At 34.8% G+C, this 24,114-nt stretch overlaps 1 pseudogene; it reads right to left on the bottom strand.

The window, feature by feature from the left end:
- Positions 1 to 1,500: 1,500 nt before the first annotated feature.
- Positions 1,501 to 24,096, bottom strand: LOC134527577 (putative nuclease HARBI1; annotated as a pseudogene).
- Positions 24,097 to 24,114: the final 18 nt, after the last annotated feature.

Raw genomic sequence — 24,114 nt, 5'->3', positions numbered from 1 at the left:
TGACCACTGATAGGTTAGCCATAAATTGAAAATAATATATGTTACACTATCCTTAAAAAGGCTGTAAAGTACTCTAAAATCAAGCTCTGCCGAATACTTATCTTCAGCTCGGCTGGAAATATTCTAATCTTTAAGCCCGAAACTTCGAGCTACTCATCACCATTTCTTCAATTTGACCGGCATGCAGTGCAATGTTGTGTTATTAATCACCAAGTAAACAATGAAACAAATTAGAGTAAAAATAGAAATATATTCAGATTAAATAATCCTACCAAAAAAGAGGAAAATGAATGCTGATGATGTAAATATGTACATCAAGCTGGCTGCGAAACTTTTTTCCCATTATTGTTATTCTGGGACAATTGCTGTTCCTTGTATTTATTAATGATCTTCCTTATAGTCTTGGACCTGGAACTAGCCCTATCCTTTTTTGCTGATGATACTAGTATCTTATTTAAAATGAATTCTTATAATCAGTTATTGTAAAATAGATAAAGAACATTCTTACAACTTAAAAGAGTACATGGTTCGTACCCTCTTGTAAAATCAAAAATTAAGGACTTTTTAAGGACCCCATTACCACTATCAAGAGCTAGAAAACCACTTTTATATTAAAAAAATATATATTTAAGAGAAGACAAATTGATAGTTAGCAAACAATTTTTGTTGGTTGGTTCAATTTTTAAAGATAAGCCCATAGTACCCAAAATTATCTTTGGAACACATATCTAACCCAAGGATAGTGTCTATCTAAAGCCCTCTAACATTTTCTTATTTATAATTAATATGACACCAAAACACAAATTTCTGTTTAAACGTGAAATGCCAATTATGAAAAAACAATATCAAAATAATTTTACATAACAACCTAATCACATGGGCCGAAATTTGTAAATTGTAAATGTATTGTTCGTTGCCAAAAAGGAAACAAAAGAATATTAAAATACGTTTTTGGATTATTTGTAAAAAAGTATTTATTAAGTAGTTTTTAAGGATTATTAGTGACATTTAAGGATTTTTAAGGGCCCTTATGCAATTAAGGACAAAATTAAGGACTTTTTAAGGATATTAAGGAGGCGTACGAACCCTGGAGTAGTTTGCTATAAATAAATTGACTTTGAATTATGGTAAAACAAATTATTTAGAGTTTTTATTAGGAAATAATAATAAGCAGATAAATGAACACATTGCAGTAAATGATGGTAATCATGCGAATGTTAAGAATATAAGACTAACTAAATTTCTTGGCTTATCTTTAGATACAACGTTAAATAAATAAAAAAAATAGTATGCCAGCTTATTGGTGTTTGTTGCATGCCCATGATGATTTTTTTCACCTCCAATGCATGAATACAACCAAGCTGAAATGGAAAAATTAGAGTTGATTTTTTAGTGTGGTTTGGCTGAAAAGTCTCTCTGAATTGGTACCCTTATTCCTTATTCATAAATCAATATAGATTAGCACATGAGATAAATCGCTGTAATGAAACAACATTAACGTAACTTGATTCAAACATTTTAATTACGAACCATACACACCAAGTCACAGTCAAAATTGTGAATGAAATAAAAAAAATCATATTTATAATTAATAGAAACAGGTGCACACATTTGAAAAATATAACCAGTTTTCCCAGGTGTTATCAGTGTCTACAAATCAATTTGCTGTTCTTCTTACAACATTTGTACAATTTTTCCCTGAACCAGCTAGAAATTCCCTGAATTTTCCTTGTTTTACATGTTGGTGTACACCCTGTGAAAAAGGTACTGTCATTCTGGGTCATGTTTTATATGACACCATTTACAATCACAGAGATAATTTAAATCCTTTACTTACAGAAATTTTCTGCATAATACATTACAGATTACCTACAACTTAAGACTACCATGACAATATTTCTCAAAACTTTTGTGTTACAAAAATATAAATGTTGAAACATTGTAAACATGTGTTTCAAACAACTTTTACATGTGAGATTGAGGTATCGTTAGAAACACACACACACGTATATATAAATTAGTGTAATATAACATATACATGAGCACACAGAAAAATTTTTTCTGAATGCAGCAGTCTTCTTGTGACAATCAGAACTTTGCTAAAACAACTCTTCCTACACATTCTACAATATACAGCTAAAAATACTGAACATATTTAGACAAAATCATATCAATATAAAAAATAAAAATTAATGTACAAAATCTTGTTATCGGAAGGCAAGTTGGGGAACTTCTAGTACTAGTTCACCAACTAATCAGAAGTGTCTCTTGACACTTGACACTTGTGTCACTTGATACTTGTGTCACTTGACACAAGCAGACAAAGTAGCATTTTGTAAGAAGTGACATACTAAGTTAGCTAAGTAGCGTAACATCCCTACTCAAATTACTTCATTTGTGATCAGATTCCTAAATGCTTGCACACAAAAAGTGAACAGAAATAATTGCTGGCAAGTGTACCATAACAACCAGGCTAAGAAGCTATGATACAGTATTCTGATAATGTGACATAACTTACACGAATCTAACTTGTTGCTTAATACAGCCACCTGTAATAGTCTGGATTCCATGAAATGTTCATGAAATGCAATATGATAAGAGCTATCCAGGTTGTCCCAGCCACGTGCGTGACCAGAATACCCAATCAGACTGTCATCAAACACATGCAAAGAATTTGTTCTCTGAATGCAAAAAAAATCAATATTTAACAACTTTAGTTGAACTTATATTGTAAAACATGCTAACCTTGTAACTTTTCTTCCATGTTCAATAGTATTGCATTGTGACCTCATATGTTTGTTTTTAGTTGTAATTTGTGTAGTATATAATTTATGTATAAGAACCCACTGTTAAAAAAACGAATTTTGTAAAGATCATTGACAATGTACAAGGCAAAACACAAACAATCGTCTAATTCTTCTCGAAAAGCTTGAATATACCTAGGTTACTGTTGTTTCAACATAACAAATTTGAAGTCTAAACAAAAAAATTACTTCAATTTGCTTCATTGCTAGCAAATGAATAATTCAAATATTAATACCACAGCAAACTCACAAGAACTATAAAACTTAATTTAGAATAGTACAAGAAATTCCCTAAAATTAAATCTGATAGGTTGAAGCACTGCACACATGTAACACATTCAGGGTCTCATTTCATTATTTTACTGCATTTAAAGGCTGCATTAATATAAATTCCTCATTCACTTAAATATTTTACATCAGTCCCATGAGAAACAACATTAATGTAAGAATACAGCTACCGATGTCAGAAATTCTACAACCTAATAGTACATGATCAGCACCTTCAGTTAACGGACATGTATGTACATTATATACATTTCAGTAACAAGAATTATGTAACCAATCAATGTAGAAAATATATGTGTATGTTATTTAAATACTAGCTGATCTAGCCACCCATTGCTGTGACTCAGTACTTATAATAGATTAAATTAATTTTGTAATTATCTTTCTGATACAATAATAATAATGTTTACTAATAAAGATGAAAACAGTTTCACAGTTACCAGGGCAACCTAACTGAACAACTGTTACCATGTAAGGTTATGTCTTGATATGCGAAAAATAAAAATCCCAGAACTCGATCACATCGCCACCTACGGGATACAACTGCGAATATAAATCATTCTCAATACAGTAAAACCTCTATCTATCATTTTTCAGGGGACCAGCAAAAAAATTCAGTAGATGCGGACATTCAATAGATGTGGACTTCACTCTTAGATTTTGAAAAAATTGCTTAACCTCAAAATTAGTACCCAAAATATCTCAGTTACTTGTCATTAAGGTCAGCTTCCGGCCTTGTCCGTGCAAAGACTACGTAAGGCGGCAGCACCATGTAACGGACTATGTTTTCAACAATAAAAGCCTTCTGCAATAAACCCTGAACTCTATTCTTCGTAATCAGCAACCTTTACGTGGTAATTCCACCCAGTCTATCCCTAGCCACTTGGCCGCGAACCCCCTGAGATGCATCACATGCAACATTGGAGTAGCTTATGCAAGGAGGGATAGGTCTAGGGACCACAATAGGATATAAATAATATATACATAGGATCTAAATAATAACAGAGCCTGAGTCATGCAGCTGATTACATTCCCATCTACCCACTGCTCAGCTCATTCAGGTTATCTCTACCTCATCCCGACTTAAAAATTCACTACCGGTATTTCATACCAAAGCGCAGCAGCAAACGTCCAGGGCCAGGTGGTGAAGCCCAACAGCAAACGTCCAGGGCCAGGTGGTAATGCCCAGTGGCAAATGTCCAGGGCCAGGTGGTGAAGCCCAGCAGCAAACATCCAGGGCCAGGTGGTAAAGCCCAGCAGCAAACGTCCAGGGCCAGGTGGTAAAGCCCAGCAGCAAACGTCCAGGGCTTGGTGGTAAAGGCCAGCGGCAAACGTCCAGGGGCAGGTGGTAATGCCCAGTGGCAAATGTCCAGGGCCAGGTGGTGAAGCCCAGCAGCAAACATCCAGGGCCAGGTGGTAAAGCCCAGCAGCAAACGTCCAGGGCCAGGTGGTAAAGCCCAGCAGCAAACGTCCAGGGCTTGGTGGTAAAGCCCAGCGGCAAACGTCCAGGGGCAGGTGTGGCAAAATCTCCAGCAGGGTGGTGAAGCAGAATAATGGTAGTACCATGGTAGAAATATCCAATGTCAACATTTGCGTAAGATCATTTCTTGTAATACAATTTGTACTCCGAATGACAGAAGCGGTAATAATTTCCTGAATATGTTGAGTTCAATCTTTTACTTTTTCTTGAATTTCAGAAATCTCCTGTGCGCCTTTTCCTGGATAATGTCACCTTTCAGGGGTTTTTGTATACCAGACAGTATATGATTCACTCTCTTGCACCAAAAATTTATTGTTATTCTGCAAATTATATTTACAAATGCTTCCTTGAATTCTGCATTATGCTTTTCACATGATGATATTTCTTCTGGAATGTCTTTAAGTAAGATATTTTTGATGAATTTTCCAAATCCTCTATAGTGACAAATTTCTGGAAGTATTGAAAATACCTTCATGACAGACTTCTCAAAAAATTCTGAAATGATTGATGAAGGATATTGCAGTGATTGTTTCTCAGTTGAATATTCACGTGAAATTATTAATGCATGTTCTGGCATGATTTCTACAGCACAAAGACTTTTGCGGCATTTGTGACATTGGAATTTACTCTTCATTTTCTTCACAACAAATCCGGCAACATACATCACTACCGTTTTGTCATAAGGCTGTAAACCTTCCTGCAAAGCCTCTTCTTGAATTGGAATGAAATCACTCTGCATACTTGTTTCCACATCCTGCATCACAAAGCTTTTCAGTGTGTCAAGTGCACCAACACAATCATCCTCTTCACAATTAGAAGAAACTGAATGTGCAGAGTTAAAGTTGTTGATCAACAGTGACTTGAATGAATTAGCAAATGCAGTACAACTTGGGTTTACATTCCTAATTCCATGAGCTCTGATTGAACCAAAAAAGTTTTCAATTGGATCTTGGTTAAAACATTTAGTTGGTAAATGTTTCAGATTTTTGGTAGTGCATAATTTTTTCCACAATTCTATCAAACCCTCTAAGGTAGCGATGAAGTTCTTGATGGAATGAACGTTACATGGTTTGTTCTCTTTATCGTAGAACTTCATGGTCCTTAACACTCGCAAACATTTCCTCCACAGACGAAGATGATGAGACTTTTTTGTCATAGCTGTTCTATAGATCTTGCCACTTTTATTCGTCAATGAAACGCCATTCAGACTGTCAAACAGTTCGTCAAAAAAAAGCAGTAGATCTGCTGTCTGTGTTGCTTCGGGATCAACACCAGGCATTCCTGGAACAGCTGTAAATGTACAATCTGTGTAAGATTCGTGGTAACAAAAAAATGCACACACACATATAAGTACTATAACAACAATTTTTTATTTGACATCAATTCCTAAAGTTCAAATGCATACCTTAAATGTTCATCCCTCTTAATAAAATATGGATTTTGAAATGTAGTTGACAAATAACTAACCAAACTAAAGCTGTGTATAATTATTGAAAATATGTTCATTAAAAATGTAAGCACAAACAAATATTGTAAACATAAATGAATGTATTGAGCTATGTTTACAGCATAAAGTTGCTAAACTGCCCTAATTTGTGTATAAACTGACATAACTGCTTCCCCATGAATGTTTCTGTTTATTTTCATGATTTAACAACACCCTAAAATTTTCAACCCATTTAATATTAGAATAGGCAATGCTAGTGAATTCACAGCATCCATTGTACATTTACCTACATATCAAGTCTGCATGTAAGAAATGTCCATATGTCTTAAATTTTTTCCCAGTCACTTGAAAACTGACAGATAGATGTTCCAAGGTACATATTTATTTTAAAGAAATGAAATGGAACCAAAAATAATTCCATAAGTTAAAGAATTCTATTCTAATATTATTTCCATTTTTGGCCTTGGCAAGGACCATTCATGCATATTTCCCTTTTCCCCCATGTTTACAAGGCTGACAGCCACCCCATATTGTAAATATGGAGAATATTGACCATACTCACGTCTTTCTGCAATGTATCTCATGGCAGTTGAAACTGAGTGACTGAAAACTTGAGCACATGTGCTCACTTTCATTTTTCTCAGTTTGTCCTTGTTGACATGTTGCTCTGTTAGCTTCGGGCACGCACGGAGTCGGCTGGGTCGACTTGAATCAACATTATATAGCTGCTCAACATGTTTCCAACTAGCTACTTTTTTTATTCCGTCTTCAATGAACATCAGGCAGTATTTGAGAAGATTGTTTCGGATTCCTTTGAGCAAGTGTGGGGGGTCAAACAAAGGAATGATTTCTTCTCCATCAACAAAGAAACCTACAGAACGACATTCTTCCCCTTTTTTAATGAAGGATTCTCTTGTAGAATTCTTCAAGGAATTAATAGCAGCCATGTTAGTTGCCCCCTGATCGCAAACTGTTGCAACAACTTCTAGACCTGCTTTATGCAGTTGCCTTATCACCTCTTTTATGTTAAATACAAGTTCAGGAGTACTAACAGTCCCTTTGGAGTACATGTAAGACACTGGTTGCTTCCACTTCTTTGTGATCCCTCGGACCATGAAGACTAGCGCATGGTCTGCAAATTGGGGTTCCCTTCTGCGACCATAGTCTTCAAATCCTACAATAGTGTCAGAGGCCTCATTCCAGCGAATGCCAGGTTCTATTGCCATTTCGTCGAACATGAGAACACACATTCTCTCTGAAGGTTTCAGCTTATGGACTGAACTTTTCAACTGAGAAAAGACTGAATCATTTATGCCAGGCTGAAAAGGCAATCTTTTCAGAATGTTTAGTAATACTCTTCTTGATGGTAAATGAAACAACTTCCGCCACAATCTATAACCTCGTCTACTGTTCTTGTACAATGCAAGTGCCAAGATTTTATCCTCTAGTGTAAATCTTCTTCCTTTGGGTTTAGAACCACTGTTCTGCAACTGAGAGATTATGAATTGCCTGGCAATAGGGTTAATATTCACTTCATCAAACAGATTGGTACTTGTTAAATCTTGCATTCTCTGTAAGGACTTCTTGAAATCTAACTTTTTCTTCGAATGATACCGGGCCAATCTTTTTAGTTTCTGTGCAGTGAAATATAATGTCTTTGCCTTGGGTGTCAACTCAGCAGAAGTACGAGAACCCACTGCTTTTAATAAAGGAAAAAGGCATTTTCTTTTCTTTCTGCTGATGTCCACTGAAGGTGTGCTTCTGAAACCTATTAGGTAAAAGAATTGCGGAATTACATTTCAAACTGACATTCAGAAAATCATCCTTTATATATGTATTAAGAATAAGGGCTTGGCAACATGCCTTTTCAAATCACACACATTACATGAAAAAAATTAGTTACACTAAATAAAGGATAATGAAGGATCTGTGGCCAGTAAGTAAGGAATAGCCTAATGTTGAATAATAAAAAGGTACTTTGAGATTAACGCCACCGCAGCCGCTAAACCAGACGTTTACAATGTAAACAAGCATGCTGTGACTGACCTAACCTAACATAACCCTTCAATTTTTTTTTTAATTTTAATTTTTTACTGTTAACGGGGTTTTATTTAACATTAAACCTTCAATCTTTTTAATTTCAATTTTTGACTGTTAACAGGGTTTTGATTTAACATTAAATATTAAACATTTCAAACAGATCTATGTTCCGAGACAAAGGGTTAGGTTTGTTTTGGTCAGTCACTATATTGCTGATTTATGATGCCATTTCTGAATACTAAGAAAATGTGAATTTGGGATTTGCCAAAAACAGAACAAAACACAATTTTATATTTGCAGGACAGAAATATTTTACCGAAAAATCAGAAATGTGAACGTAAACAATAACCAACATGGCCGCCGCCGCAACTACTGTAACCAACGGCTACGGTGGCGTTAATCACAAAGTACCAATAAAAATTATAGTTCTTCAGGCTATTTGAAGCTAAAACCAATCTACAGAGAATATAACACCTAAGTCTACAATATCAACTTCAATCATACCTGTAGCAGGTTGTGTGCCGACAGTATTTTCCTCAGCTTGCTCAGGAAGCAATGAACAATCCATGCTTGAAGATGCTTGTCTTTCACAAATCTCTTCGTTGGTAACTGTAAATTTACATTGTTTTATTATGAGTGGTGAAAATACAGACACATAGGAAAATATAAACATAAAATAAAACATTCCCAATGATTTGCTCATCACTGCCCTGCTTCAACACATTGAACTATAATTAAAGGACAAAATTTGGAATGTAGCTTACTTTGAGTATGTATTTCAGTTCTAGTCAGAAATAAATACAGAAGTAGTAAAATATGTAGTTTGATGTATCAATGCTGCAAGGTTACTTCTATTCCACTATAACGTGCCATGCTTAAGGACAGTTTTCGTTGTAGCACAATGTTAAGTGCAGTTACCATAGCTACTGTTACTTTGTTCTTAACTGTTTTTGCATACTCTACAGCCTTGTAGCATGCACTGTATGATACATTTATTTGATAGTTAAGAACATTATCTGGGGTCAAAAACAAAATTAATTCACTCACCACTGTTTCAGTACATATCCTTAACTATGTACAATATGCTATAACTGGTAATATGAATGGCAAAAACTCAGTCAAATGTTGAAAGTGAATAATTTCATCATGGTAACAATCTTGGGTAAGGTTCCCAGATTTTGGCATTTCTCTTTTGAGAAAATTGTGTGTAAAAGATTTGTAGAGGTCTTGTTTTTCCAGGAAAGTGTGAGGTATTAAAGGCCAAAGCAATGGAACTGTCAGGCATCTTTCTCAGAAGAGAAATGTCAAAACCTGGAAACTTTTCATGAGATAGACTAAAACTACCCCCCCCCCCCCAACCCCTGTGTCTTTAACACAAAATGAGTAGGGAGAGACAAAAGAGAGGGAGAACCTTGCCACCGGGTGAAAGCCCAATTGCAAGTGAATCAATTATTATTATTATTATTATTATTATTATTATCTTAAATCATACCTGTAGCAGGTTGTGTGCCCACAGTATTTTCCTCAGCTTGCTCAGGAAGCGATGAACAATCCATGCTAGAAGATGCTTGTCTTTCACAAATCTCTTCATTGGTAACTGTAAATTTACATGGCTTTATTATCAGTGATGAAAATACATAAAAATAAAAAATAAATTGAAACCCCGTTAACAGTTAAAAATTTAAATTAAAAAAATTGAAGGGTTATGTTAGGTTAGGTCAGTCACAACATACTTGTTTAAATTGGAAACTTATGGTTTAGCGGCTCAGGTGGCGTTAATCCCAAAGTACCGATTAGCCTAACCCACCTCTTCTCAATCCCTCAACCCTACTAACCATTGTCAAAATATCCTTAACCATGTCCTTCCCCAACTTATTTCACTCCTTTATTGCTCTTGATATATAAGTACAAATAGTGAAAAGTGAAGTCCTCTTAAGATATGGTCTTAGAAATAACCTAAGCCTAGCTACTGTTTTTGACTACCTGACATTCTTAATACTATTTTAAATTCTTACCTGGCAAAAGCAGTGTTGGAATTGAATTGGCGTTAAGCCTCTTTGTTCCTGGACTGAAGCAATCATCACGAAAATGGCAATTACAAATTCGGTATACTTTGTATATATGCTCGTTGGTTATTTGGGCAAATCTTGGTGCTGCAATAACACGTTTCCAAACTTCAAACCTTTCTACATCGGAAACACGTGGAAATCTGTGGCGACTTTCAGTCCTATTTTCGCATCCCGGCACACAGCAATTCTTGGTATACATACTTGTACACGTCAAGGGAAAAGTCACTCGATAAGAAATAATTACATGATCACCAAACCAAGCAACAACCACTGTTCAAATCCATACAAATGACCACTACGTTGAAGCTGAACACAATTCATAACGTCTGCCAAACACTAGTAAGGTTATTTTTTTCAAAAGTGTAAACAACGACACTACCGCTCAAGGTCGTGTGGCTGTACCTCGAACTATTTCTACCGTGAGCAGCTTAGCCATAAGAGATAACCAGCCGTGGGGGCATTGTGATTCCAGCTTTACTCATGGAGGTAGGTCCGACATAACTACACACGTTAAGTGTCCTAAGCATAGGAAAAACGTGCTTTCTGAGGAAGAAAATAAAAGGATTGATAGCTTTTTCACCAGTACTGAACACACGGGGTTGGAAGTGACGAAAGCAGGCACTGTTGATGTCAAGTGGGCTGAATTATCAAGAGTTCGTGGAGTAGATGGCTTCCTGAAGTATAACAGACTGTCAAATGCTATCAATTCTGTCAATCCCCCACAGTAATTCAGAATGTGAGCGCATTTTCAGTATGGTAAAATAAACAGAACCCAATTTAGGTCCTCCATGTCATCTAAAACTTTGCAGTCTATTTCTGTGTTGAAATCAAGGAATTGTGTTTGTTATGAACAAAGATTTACCTCAGATGTATTAGGTAAAGCAAAGAAGGCAACTGCTGCACATTCTAAGTCTTAAAATTGCATCAAGGATGATAATCAGGATATGACTGAAATATGTAACAAACATGTGATATAGCAAGGTATGTCTTTAAGTAACCTTGTTTAGTGAAAACTATTGCTTTTGTTTTGTACTAGATCATTTTGCTTTTCATATGCATGCTGTGTAAATTGGCACATTCTGGATAGGTTTAGTTTCCTAGTACATTTACAATATTGACTGTACGAGGTTTTCATTCTAGGCCATCAATATGCCCTTCATGTCATTAGTAAATTAGCAGAAACCAAATGGAATAGAAAAATAGAAAATAATTGCACATAAAGCATGTAAAAAATTGCCGCATTTGATTTACGATACATTTTCCCAATTTAAAAGTTTTCTTGATGGCCAAACTAAAAAGTTGGCAGGTATGAGTATTGGTATTACCACATACATTAAGTGTTCAGCATTGACTTGCATTATTAGGTTTGTTAATTTTTCCTAATGTGAGGAATAATATTACATATATAGTTAGAGGATGAATTTAATATACTTCACACTACAGTACAAGCAAAAAAGTTGCTTCAGATAGTTGAGCTCATAAAATTTGCTTATGTGATTGTGCCAAAATTAAATGTTGACGTGTCCTGTAGCTGTAGGTACACACAATTTCTGCAATAATGGCAAAATGAATATTTTTCTTAGTGAAGCATAAACAATTGGAAAACCTAATATTGTGTCAAGTAACACCAAACTTTAGACATCATTAAAATATACGTGGTGAATTTACATGAGTAATGGTAATAAGTGCTGCCAACACCATATATCTAATTATTCAAGTTTTTTTCATGGATCTCAAAACTTGGTTGTGACATACACCTACCTATACTGTAATATGCAATACATACATTTCCTACATAATACACAGGTGTATTAATAGCTTGTAAGGCATTTACCATCATTAACCCATGGCTTTGGACTAATTTTCTTGTATGTTATGAATTTATATACCCAATTATGAAAAAGCAAACACTGCCTAAATGTTGCAGTTCTTGATATTTTCCTTACAATACTGGCATGCAAATATTTAATACACATGTAAATAGTTCATTTGTCAACATAGTTGACTTACAGTTAAGCAGGAATCATTGTGAGGCTTTGTATTGGACATTACGGCCAAATGTTATAAATGCTTGATCATTCTCTTTTATACCTTCAACTTTGAAATTTTAAAACTTCCTCTGCAAAATATTTTGTGATTTTTCATGGTATGTGGTTAGTTAACTCTGTGAGTATTGAAATGTCCAGCTATAGCAGAATATGCAAAGAGGTCTAGTTTCTTTCTTACTACAAAAATGAAATTTTGATTCCCTTCGTAAGTATGAAATGCACTTAATCCATCAAATACTGTATTAAACTTTGCCAATTTTTTTTTAAGTATATCGAGCTATGCTGAGGCCTGGGTTAAAGGCTAGTGGGAGTCATTTAAATTGGTTTTCTAGTAACAAGTAATGTATGTAGGCCTACCTTAATTGCTGCACATCAGTAAATACAGAAAATATTTATTACCACAAAAGGTATGTCTACTACTGTAAAACGGGGTGAATAGAAACATTCTACTCAAAGAATAGTCAACTAAAAGTACTTTGATGAAATTAGCTTAAAATAATACTGGTAAATGTCATAAAGAAGTATATCTATTTATGCCAAACATTTTACATATAACAATTCTTCAGACAGACCGTTTTCTACTCACCCTATCTTATGTTACACCTCCACAATTTCTACAAACAATTTTTTTGTATTTGTTTGGCCTACTGAAACTGCAGTTCACATATTTGGGGTCCCCTAACATGTGGGCCAATACGGTAATAAAAATAATTCTTTATAAACGTTTATCAATTTAGTCACTTTGATGCATGTATGTACTTTATTAAAGGTATATTGTCGTATTTCTATCAGTATTTATCAAAAGTACTATGCAACAGATGTTCGAAGGAACAGTCTGCATAGTATGCTACTGGCATCCAAATTGAACTGTGTGCATTATTTTAACGGAATGTAGAACACATACAATGATAATTCATTTAAATACACATGCAAGTAGTCTATCAGGATATACCAAAGATGAGTACTCACAGGTTGGTATTTGAAAGATACACACATACATAGAACAATCGCAGAAGCACGTATCACAATTGATTTATATTTGTACCTAAAAATTGTACATGCCTCACGTAAACAGCAACTACAACATACTTCAAACCAGTGGCTATTTATTGTTACTGCTTAGCATGAGTACTGTAGTTTTTCTTATACTAATGGCTAAATTAAATTTGATATCTGACTGTGATACAATCTCCCTCGCATGACAGTAGATTATTACTTGGATCTACATATTGAGTGAATTAGGGGTTGAATGACTGCCCAAATATAATTAATAGTGTGCTGCATACAGTGAAACCTCTTTCTCTATAAATATTATGAAATATTGTGAACAGCAACGTTATATGTTTGCATAATTTTTACCATATCTGGTATTACAAGAAATTGTACCATTTTAATAAGTTTTTCCTGTTAGTAAGTTTACATTTTACAGTCCCAAAAACTTCTTAACAGAGTTTTACTGTATTACTTTTCACTACAGTGCTGGCAATCAGTTGAAAAGAACTGCATTTGCAGTATAAAAAATAATTTATTGCACTTTTACTTACACAAAACACATGAAAAGAAAACAGTACAACTTCGTAGTTTTATTTAATTAAACAGTTTCCGCAAACCCATAAACCTCACTGGTAACAAAATTAGTCATAAATGCATGGTGAAAACACTTGCTGATGTGAAGCAAACTGTTAGTAGCACATTTGCAAACATAATGAGTAACAAAATAGGTAAATAAAAGTTTGCAGTATTAAGGGGACACGTGACCAATGTGATCGCACACCCTACGGAGTGCACACATGGTAAATGAGAAATGTACAATCTGCTGCCGTAACAACTTCCATTACATTATCAAAAGTAGTAAATTAAACCTTGTTTTTAAAAGTGTACACAAGCCCAAACTTCTGTACATACTTTTTATTCTAGAGATTGTAAAAGTTGGTAAGTATTGTATCTATTTGATCTACAATGAAAACTGCCGATACTAAAACAATTAGCAAAGTATTGAACATTCCTTCAAAATTTGATTGCAACATTTTGTATTCAATGTGTACATAGCACACAAAACATTACATAACTGTTTTTTTTTCTTATTAAAAATGGTAATATGGAAAATTTTGACCCCCAGGATTGTTTAGTATGTACATTAAAAATCACATTATTGAAAAATATCTTATATAGTTTTGCTAACTTAATAAATTACTGAAAATATCTCCTGATAAGGAGATCAACTGTCTGTCGTCCATCATTTTGAATATCAATCTCATGATCTGCCTCATATTGATCCTGGTAAATCCCTTCGATGTCTGGCACTGGTTGTTCACCAACAGTGAGATACAGAGGCAATTTGTTTCTAACACAAAAGTTGTGCAGTACCACACATGCATTGACTATTAGCGCTGCAGTGTGTGGTGCATAATTCAATTGCCTAGCTTTCAATAAACATCGAAATCTACTTTTGAGCAACCTGTTACATCTCTCTATTGCACATCGAGCACTACAATGACCCGTCGTGTATCTTGCTTCTGGCGTTCCATCTGGAGCATGAAGAATTGGTGTCAGTAACCACGGTTCAAGTGATATCCAGAATCACCTATTAAAAAATTAAAAAAAAATTATTCACCCTTTTGTTAATCAATTTTGCCATCCACAGAAATGTTTAAATCACTGTTAATTTTGGGTATGTCACAAATATAACAGTAAGCTTTCATAGCACTCAATATAAAACCTTAATTTCAAATTTAAACCTAAAAATAAATAATCATGAAGGGAATTCTGAAGGAGACATTACTTACAATTAAATTAATATCACAGTAATATCAACACATAAATTTCCAAGTTACTTTAACTGTTATTTATGTAAATAATATACACAACGTAGATATTGATTCAATACAAAGGAGAAATACTACTTATGAAACTTGCTTTTATATCTCATACTTATGTTAAAAAAATCAAGAACAGGTAGATCTAGACAAATTATTAATTGGCTAACAAAAATATAATTATTTTTAAAGCTATTGAACTAGCCCTCTTTTCTTGCTGATTATGTTTCTAAATAAATTAGCATTTAGAACGATTGACTACAACTATATATGTTAAACATATAATTATATACCAGAATATTAGGTTACATTTCAGCGTGTGTGATATTTTTATTGCTAACATAGATAAAATGTAGTAATGTTACCCCCTACAAGTTGGAGCCAACTGAGTATGTAAATGATGTTGCCAAGCTTGCATGGTCATAATAGCATGCCTGATTGATATCGAACAAACAGATATCTTAAAGGCGGCTACGCTACTGACTGTATAAGACAGAAGACAGGTGGTTTCATGTACTCTAGAGAATAGCACTTGTAGACAGAAACACACACGAGGATGGCACATTTCACGCCGGTGCGCGATTCACGACGATTGAATACTAAGGCTGGTAACTGTCTGGACTTGGTAATGTATTGATGGGCCACTTCCCAGCGCCTTAGCTTTGCACTATTGTAGGAAGGAGGTAAAGACCTAACTACTCTTGTGGTGTAGCAGGAGTTAAAATTCTTGTTATGAGATGCTGATGCTGCCCATGCCACATTTCAAAACACGAACTTTGACTAGAAGATGGGTTAAACCATTGAAACGTTGTGAGTTGTGCATCCGCGTGAAAATGTGCCATCCTTGTGTGATTTCTGTCTACAAGCACTATTCTGTGGGTACCTACAACCATCTGATTGTCATTGGTTACGTTTAGTTAGTTGAATCCCCAGCTGCTGGCAAATTCCCTATCTAAAAATATCATTCTGCATTTGTTATTAGAAATTGGTTACAACTTTCTTTCAGCCACCCCAAAATGTTTGAAACTGCTGGCATACTTAGGACATGTATGTTCCTACAAAATATAAAACAAAACTGTTAACTTTTTCACCATTCTGTATTCCCGTATTTGCACCTCAAGTTGGCATACCCAGTATCCATGAATTGGTGTCTCCATTTCTGTAGTGCCTCATCAAAGTCCTCTTCACATTGCACAGCCTCCAGATAGCTGCATCGTGTGTACTGCCAGGATATCTGGCGTTGACATCCATGACAAGCATGTCGTAATTGCAGATCTGTTGGTCATATTAATTTATTACATTTAACATAGAAAGTGTGTAAGTACAAGTACCTTGCAATGATGAAGTTTAGTATCATAATTTGAGGCATGAATGTCTATAACACTGAATATTACTACCAAGCAACATGTGAGAAGTGTTATTTAAAAACTGATTTTATAAAAGATTGAAACAGTTTATTAAAGGAAAAAAATGAACTATTAATGCAAATACAGCAAACTGAACCACAACAAATACATGTAAAATTTAGGAAATGTAAAAAAAAAATGTAATGTATATAAATTAAACAAATGTTTTTAACTACAATTCTAAATAGTATATACCTATTGACCTTTTACTGAGCTGTAACAAAATACAGCACGTGAAGTAAACATAACTGAAAATATTCTACTCACAAGCTGAACATTAAGGGAGTGGTTGTGTTTCCTGTCCACGTATACTGCTTCCTCATCGCCAGTTGGAGAAATAATGAGAACATGTGTGCAGTCCACTGCTCCCATTACACCTGGAAAGCCTGTTGTTTCCATGAACCTAAGCAATTACAATGAGTGTGCAGTGGCTTATCATATTAAATTTGACTACATTAAAAAAGACAATTCAAAAACACCACAAAATACATAAATGAAAGATTTACAGAATAATAACACTATTAACACAAATACTCTTTGGCGCAAGCTCAAGTCACTAATATTTTAAGCTCGGCCCTGTGTAACTAAGGACATAGGCCTTTCTTATCCAGAGATACATAAGTAAAAACTACTATTTCAGTTATATTAAAATGATCGCTGGAATTCGAAACTGTTATGTTATCTATCACTAAAGATTCTGTTTTGGAAAACAAATGTCACTATTTTCCTCTCAACAAACTTAAGTATTATGTGTATCCAGCAGACTACCACTATAATAACCTTTTGTACAATGCACTAGCAATTCTTTTGGAAGGGGGAAGTGGGGGAAGGGGCGATTTTTACCTAACTCGTAAACCAGCTTTTCATGTTGTATTTCATTATTTTAGTGCCAAGTCCGTGTGCTATTTGTACACACACACATACGGACACACACACAGAGTAAAGACAGGTTAGTAAAAGATTAAAGTATGAAATTTTTAAATTAAGCTACATGTTCCAATAAATGTTACAGTTTCAACAAAACTACTGCTATTAAAGTTAGGAAAAACCAAAACATAAAAGATTTGTTATGAAACAATACTAACCTTTGTTTGTTCAGTTGCAACTCGTTTTCATTTTCTGGGAAGTAAACCCAGTTGTTCAACATGGCAGTATTGATTGCCCTTGTGACATTTCGGATGGCTCGACTAACTGAGGGTTGGCTTACACACGTCAGCACGCTATCACCAACACACTTCTGGTACGAGCCACTTGCATAAAATCGAAGAGCAATGAGTACCTGTAAATAATTATATTGGTTACTGTACTTTTAATAGGATTTCTAACGGCATCACAAGCAAAAGAATAACATCTGCAGTTCATTAATCACCCATATTGCTGCTCTTCTCTCCACCTTCACATTTGGATTTTATGTGTTGACAGCATTAATGTTGTTCGAATACACAAGTGCACATTCAATCTTTTTCATAATGTTCTAATATTAGCTGGAGTCCACAAAAGTCACATACACATCTGACGCTACACAACAAAAATAATAACAACACAATGAAGGATAAGGTTCAAATAGAATATTTTCTCTCGACTGCGAATAATTGAATACTGCCATAAAACTAACCTTAAATTACTTACTTTTATTTCCTCCGAAATGCACGTTATTCGCATCGGCCTTCTTAAATGCAGCTTCAAAATCTGTGTTAGTTCTAGTGCTAAGACAGGAGGTAACCTGTAAGTGACCCTGAATTGTTCTTCTTCCATTTCTGTGAATGGATTTAGGACGTCCCGAATCCCCCATCGCAGCAGCTTAATCTTTTGACGCCCCTCTTGTCTCTCAATGTCGTCAATTAAGTCCAACCATCTCAATATCGCTGCCATTTTATTATGTATACACACTTCACTGGAAAAAAATTAAATGTACACAATTAATTAACAGCAATTTCATATATTATTGGTGGTGTTTCAACAACATAATATAAATACGGCGGCCATTGTATTTACGTTGCTGCTCATAAAGATTCAACAGAAGCCTGTCTTAATATAAAGATAGTCAGGAGTCCACTCAAAGACAGCCAGAGTGACGCTTTGCGGTAAAGAATACCATTTCGTCTCGTAAAGAGGGTTACACGTTAACCATCTTTAAATAAAGACAGCAAAAAGTTAGAGAATTCCGGCCCAGGTAGGCCTAACATTGCAGAAATAGAATTTGATCAAGCATCATATATTGGCAACAGAGAAAAAACCAATAGTAATCTTTCTCCTGAATGCCCCGATGACCCTGACTGGCCGATCGTCCATGAAGAAATGGTTGATAATAATGGACCAACCAAAACAACACAGACGTGATAGATGGTGATACGGATGGAAATGTACCACAGAAGAAAAGAAGAGGAAGAAAAAGAAAAAATTAACATCAAACCAAAGAAATTGCCAAACAAAAGAAGATTTTTATAACTACAAGGGACAACTTGTACAAAAAAAACTTTTCAGAGATTTTTAAGGTAAATGTATCCGGAAATGTCACAGCCTTGTAAGTACAGCCACCAGGAATGAAGAGTTCAACAAGTTTTGGAAACTGGGAGATTATAGTTCACAAAACATGTACATTGGAGCTTGTGTAAAAGAAGTTGGGAAGAAACGTCAATATACAAGCAGTACATCCAAAATAAATTTCTCAAGAGTGTATACTACTAGAACTATACCTGTGTTCCGAGAAACATTCACAGAAACATTTCAAATCTCCAGCAAAAGGGTGAACACTGCATTATGCAAACTAAGACCAGATGACTTGCTGGACAAGCGAGGAAAAAAACAAGGTGGTGTAAACAGTCAGTGATAAAAAAATGGAAGAGGTTATGACTCAGCTAAACAAAATACCTCGATACAAATCCCATTATAGAAGAGTGAATACTGATGCTGAGTTTCTTCCACCAGAGATGACATTACAAAAAATGTACGATCTTTACTTGCAAGAAAAAACTGAGCAATGGGTGAATGAGGGAGGAGATGAAGAGAAAGTTATAGAATGGAATGAAGCTAATGAAGATAAGAAAAAAGAAATTATTAAAGAAATAGATGCAGTCAGCTTCTCCACATATAATAGAATATTCTTAATGAAGTTTGACTTTAAATTTAAGAGTTTGAAAAAAGATACTTGCAAGACATGTGATGCATTTTCTGCCAGATCAAGCACTGTAACTGGGAAGGAGAAAAAAGAAATTGAAGATGCTCACAACAACCACAAAGATATTTGGATGAATGCACGCCTTCAGTTAAGAAAGGACACAGAAGAAGCACAACAAGACATTTCTTCTGAATGCTTAACATTTGACTTAGAGAAAACTTTACCACTTCCAAGAATACCAGAAAATATTATATTCTATAAAAGACAGTCATGGGTTTATAATGCTGGGGTTCATTCTTGTAAGTAAGGAACTGGATACTGCTATGTGTGGATTGAAAACCAAGCTGGAAGGGGAGCACAAGAAATCAGATCTTGTCTCATAAAACATATACAGAATCATGTTGGAAACAATATAAAACACCTAGTTTTATGGAGCGATTCTGCTGGCGGACAAAACCGGAACATAAAGATCGTATTAATGTTGAAAGCCTGTTTCGAGGACCATCCCTCATTACAAAGTGTTACTCTGAAATTTTTACTTTCTGGCCACAATTTTTTTGCCTAATGATGCAGACTTCAGTGACATTTAATATGCTCTGAAGCACGTCCAAAGATTGTATCTGCCTGCTGAATATATAGAAGTCATGAAGAAGTGTAGAAGGAAGAAACCTTTCATTGTTAACAAAATGCAGTCTCGTGATTTCTTTGATACAGAAAAAGTGGAAACAGTGGTTGTCGTTACCAAAGAGAAAGAGAAATTAACTGGCTAAACATCAAAGAAATAAAAATAATGAAGAAAGAGCCTCTGAAAATATTTACTCAAACTGATTTCCAGTCTTCATATTCTGTAGTTGATCTCGAGAAGAAACCAACAAAAGGAAGACAAGCTCAACAGTTTAGTTACAGGAGTTGCCTTGTACCTATGTGGTAGGTGGTAAAGATATTGCTGCTCCAAGCTTAAGGACTTAAAATCAATCATGTCTCTAATCCCAAATGATGCCAAAGAGTTTTATCGTTCATTAACTGGAAGTAGGTCTGTGGAAGACGATATAGACGGTTTCTGCGCACCTTTGGATTTCAAAACAGAATAAAATGTGTCATTAAAAACTAAAACTGTGATTACGGAACTGCATAATGTGTGATTTTGTAAAAATTTGAATTTCAAAACACAAGAAACTAATTGATTATAGAATTTTAAAACTTATTAATGTGTGTTTGTTTACTTTTGTATTTAGAAACGAATGTAAATCTGATATAGAGTAGAAAAATTTCTGTGTTTGCATGATGATGAGAAATTTTGTGTTTTAACTAATGTTTAATTCACATCATCTGTAGTGATTTTTAAATTATTTTCTTATATTTTATTAATGAGTTTTATGTTCTGTTCGGCTCCCATTGGGCACTTACTTAGCTAGTAAATAATTCAGAGAAAGGAACCAACAACTTGGTAACTTTCTATTGAATTAAAGCATAAAGGAACCAACCCACAATATTTGACAATAACTAAATAAATATTTAATGTACCAAAATGATTTTAATTTGTAAAAAAAAATAATAAATGTATGTAATTATATGCACAAAAATTAAACATTTATGAATTTTCCTTGATTTACAGCTTACTGTTAACTTTCACTTCATTTTTCTCGAAATGGGCTTTATGTAGCTTGGTTCATTTCTGTTTAATACGGTCCAAATAATAATGATACTTTTGAAACCTGCTTCAACACACACATGACATAAAACAATTTATTCTTCTGTAAAACGTAATCAAATACCAAACACTTTTTTATTCTCTTCTTTGTTGGCCTACGGCGTTAGCCAGCAGCCATGGCTCAAAGCAGCGTAAATTTTATATTAATACAGTATCTACATGAAGGATAACGGTATGGATGCCTAGTCTTCTGGGTAGAGGACTATCTACCACATGATTTGAAGGTCATGGACGAGAGGAGTATTAGGATAGGATTAGTAACCGGCCATCACGGAATATTTACTAAACATGGGTTGTATTAGAATATTATTATGTATAATGAAATCTACTAATATCTTGCATACTTCTTGTGTATGTTCGAATAACATTGAAGGGTACGACAAGGGGAACGACAATCCTAATTTCATCAATTCTTGTAACATCTGTTGTCTACCTACATACCGAGAACATTCGAGTAGTATATGTTTCACGTTGCCATAAGTTTCTCCACAAGCACAACCAGCTGTGTCAATAATCCCCAGTTTGTAAAGATGAGCTGGTGAACTATTATGGTCTGTGCGAAGACGAAAAGAGATTACAGCCCGATTGTGATGTGATGAATGGGGGTAGAGGGATATGACATTAAATGAGGTGCCATGTAATTCATGATATAAGGTAGAGCGAGATGTTGATAATTTTGTCCATTCTGAAATCATGAGGTTATGGTAGTGGGCCTTGATAATAGGGTGTAGAAGTTGCGGGGATCGAGGATATATAGAGACGCCCCGTGTAATTGCCATATTAGCAAGACTATCGACTATTACGTTGCCGTGTATGCCAATATGACTGGGAACCCATATAAAAATTGGTTCTTTTGAGCTTTGACGAATGTTCAAGCATAATTTTTTGATTTCAAGAATAAGAATCTCGGAAGGATCATGTAAAGATTGTAAAGCGTTTAAAACACTGGCCGAGTCTGATATTGTTATAGGTGATTTGATCTGATAGGTTAACACGTATTTCAATGCTTGATAAATTGCAAATGTTTCAGCAAGATAAATAGTCACGTAAAAGAAGGTAATTGATATAATCCAGTTATGCCATTAGTTTTATCAAACCAGGCTGCTCTTGTTCTGTTATAAGTTTTGGAACCATCGGTGTAAATATGGGTAGAGTCCATGTATTGTGCTAGTATTTCTGTGGCTATCTTAAGTAGAGCAATGGGCAAATGATCTTTGAGTCTGAAAATGCGTACAGTGGGATAATAATGGTGACATTCATAATCAAAGGAAAATTTTAATTGAATCTGAGCCGGCAACATCAACAAAGAACTGCGTTGAATGGACTGTGGAATATCATATATCGTATCCAATATTCTTTTTAGGCCTGATATTCTTGACATATGTAGATGATTCCAAAGTTTACAGTAAGCTAATTGTCTGTACATCGTTAAAGGTAAAAGGCCTAATTCGACTTGCATATATATGTAATTGGGGTAGATTTGAAAGCTCCTAAAATAATTCTCATGGCTTCATTCTGTATTTTCTCCAATCGATACGCTTGCGTCTTAGATACGTTTTGTAAAATAATACTACCATATAATAAATTAGTCCTGATAGTAGAGAGGAATATAGCACGTAGGGTGTTGCGGGGAAACTAACCCTCACAGTATGATTGATATTTATTTTAAATATAAATATTGCCAGTGTAACCTAAAGTGTCATAGATTTGTAAATAAAAAAAATGATCACTGCAGAAGTTAATTATAGCAATATTTGAATATTCGTATCTAGAGTTGCCTTTAATAGTTGAGCGCAAAACACGTATCAAAAGTTCTTAAAATATCAAATTTAAAAGTTTTTGCCGGCTAATTTATCACTCAGTTAGAGTCATGAGCTCTTTAGTACTCTACCACTGGGATAGTATCTAGTTGCAATTTATTCCTATTTGTACACACATACCTGATGAAACTATTTCTTGGTATACAATTCTTTAATTATTTCATACAGCAAAACATTTTTTATAGAACTCACTATTAACAATCCGAAACTTCCATTTTCATTTTAAAACTTCTCTTTTTGTTACAAGCCAGCAAAGATATTGCAATTCTTTGCAAAAACAAAGCACATAAAATAAAATAATCTTTTCTCATAGTGTTCATTTGAGTCCAAAAACAAAATAAAAATTATTCAGTTTCATAGTGCTGTGAATATGGCATATTTACAGATTGCCGCTTCCATACTAAATTTACACATAAGTTTGTTAAAGTTTGTATGTTTATATTAAACTATGGAACTGAATCACTGCAGAGGGTTGGTAACACCGAGTGTGCAGACGTCGTAAACTGTTCCGATTCCTCGCCGCTCCAAGCACAGTTGCACGTAGTAAACAAAGTCTCAGCTTACCTTGCCACTGTTGTCAGGAAACACTTGATGAAAATACTTTTTCGTGGCCTCAAAATAAATTTGTTTTTCATCTTCGGTTGTGATGGTGCCATCGTTGTACCCCGGTCCTAGATGAGAGTATCCTCGTCCGATGTCAAATACTGACACATCGTTGCCGTAACGAGGAGTCGTCGCATTTCCAGACAATCCCATGTCTGGAATACTGCTGATAGCAGTTCCGCTGCGGGATCGCTGGGAGACTTGGGATACCAGACCAGCGTGCATGATCAACAATAGTATGTACTTTTGTTACCATTATCGTCAAACATGAACACTATGTTGATGTATTCTACATCCGTACAGTTACTCGTCGTAAATTCTTCTATAACACACGTCTCACACTGTATTTGTCATTATGTTTAATCATTCGCGCACTTAACGTTCAGCGTTCATGATTACTCGAACTGTTCGTTTGCGCCTTAAATATTATATCGAACCTCTTCACCACTTGCGACCCTAATAAAACT

This window comes from Bacillus rossius, chromosome 1 (assembly GCF_032445375.1).
Source record: "Bacillus rossius redtenbacheri isolate Brsri chromosome 1, Brsri_v3, whole genome shotgun sequence".
In the NCBI taxonomy this organism is placed as follows: domain Eukaryota; kingdom Metazoa; phylum Arthropoda; class Insecta; order Phasmatodea; family Bacillidae; genus Bacillus; species Bacillus rossius.
The sequence above is the reverse complement of the archived record's forward strand: the minus strand, read 5'-3'. Positions and strand labels throughout refer to the sequence as shown.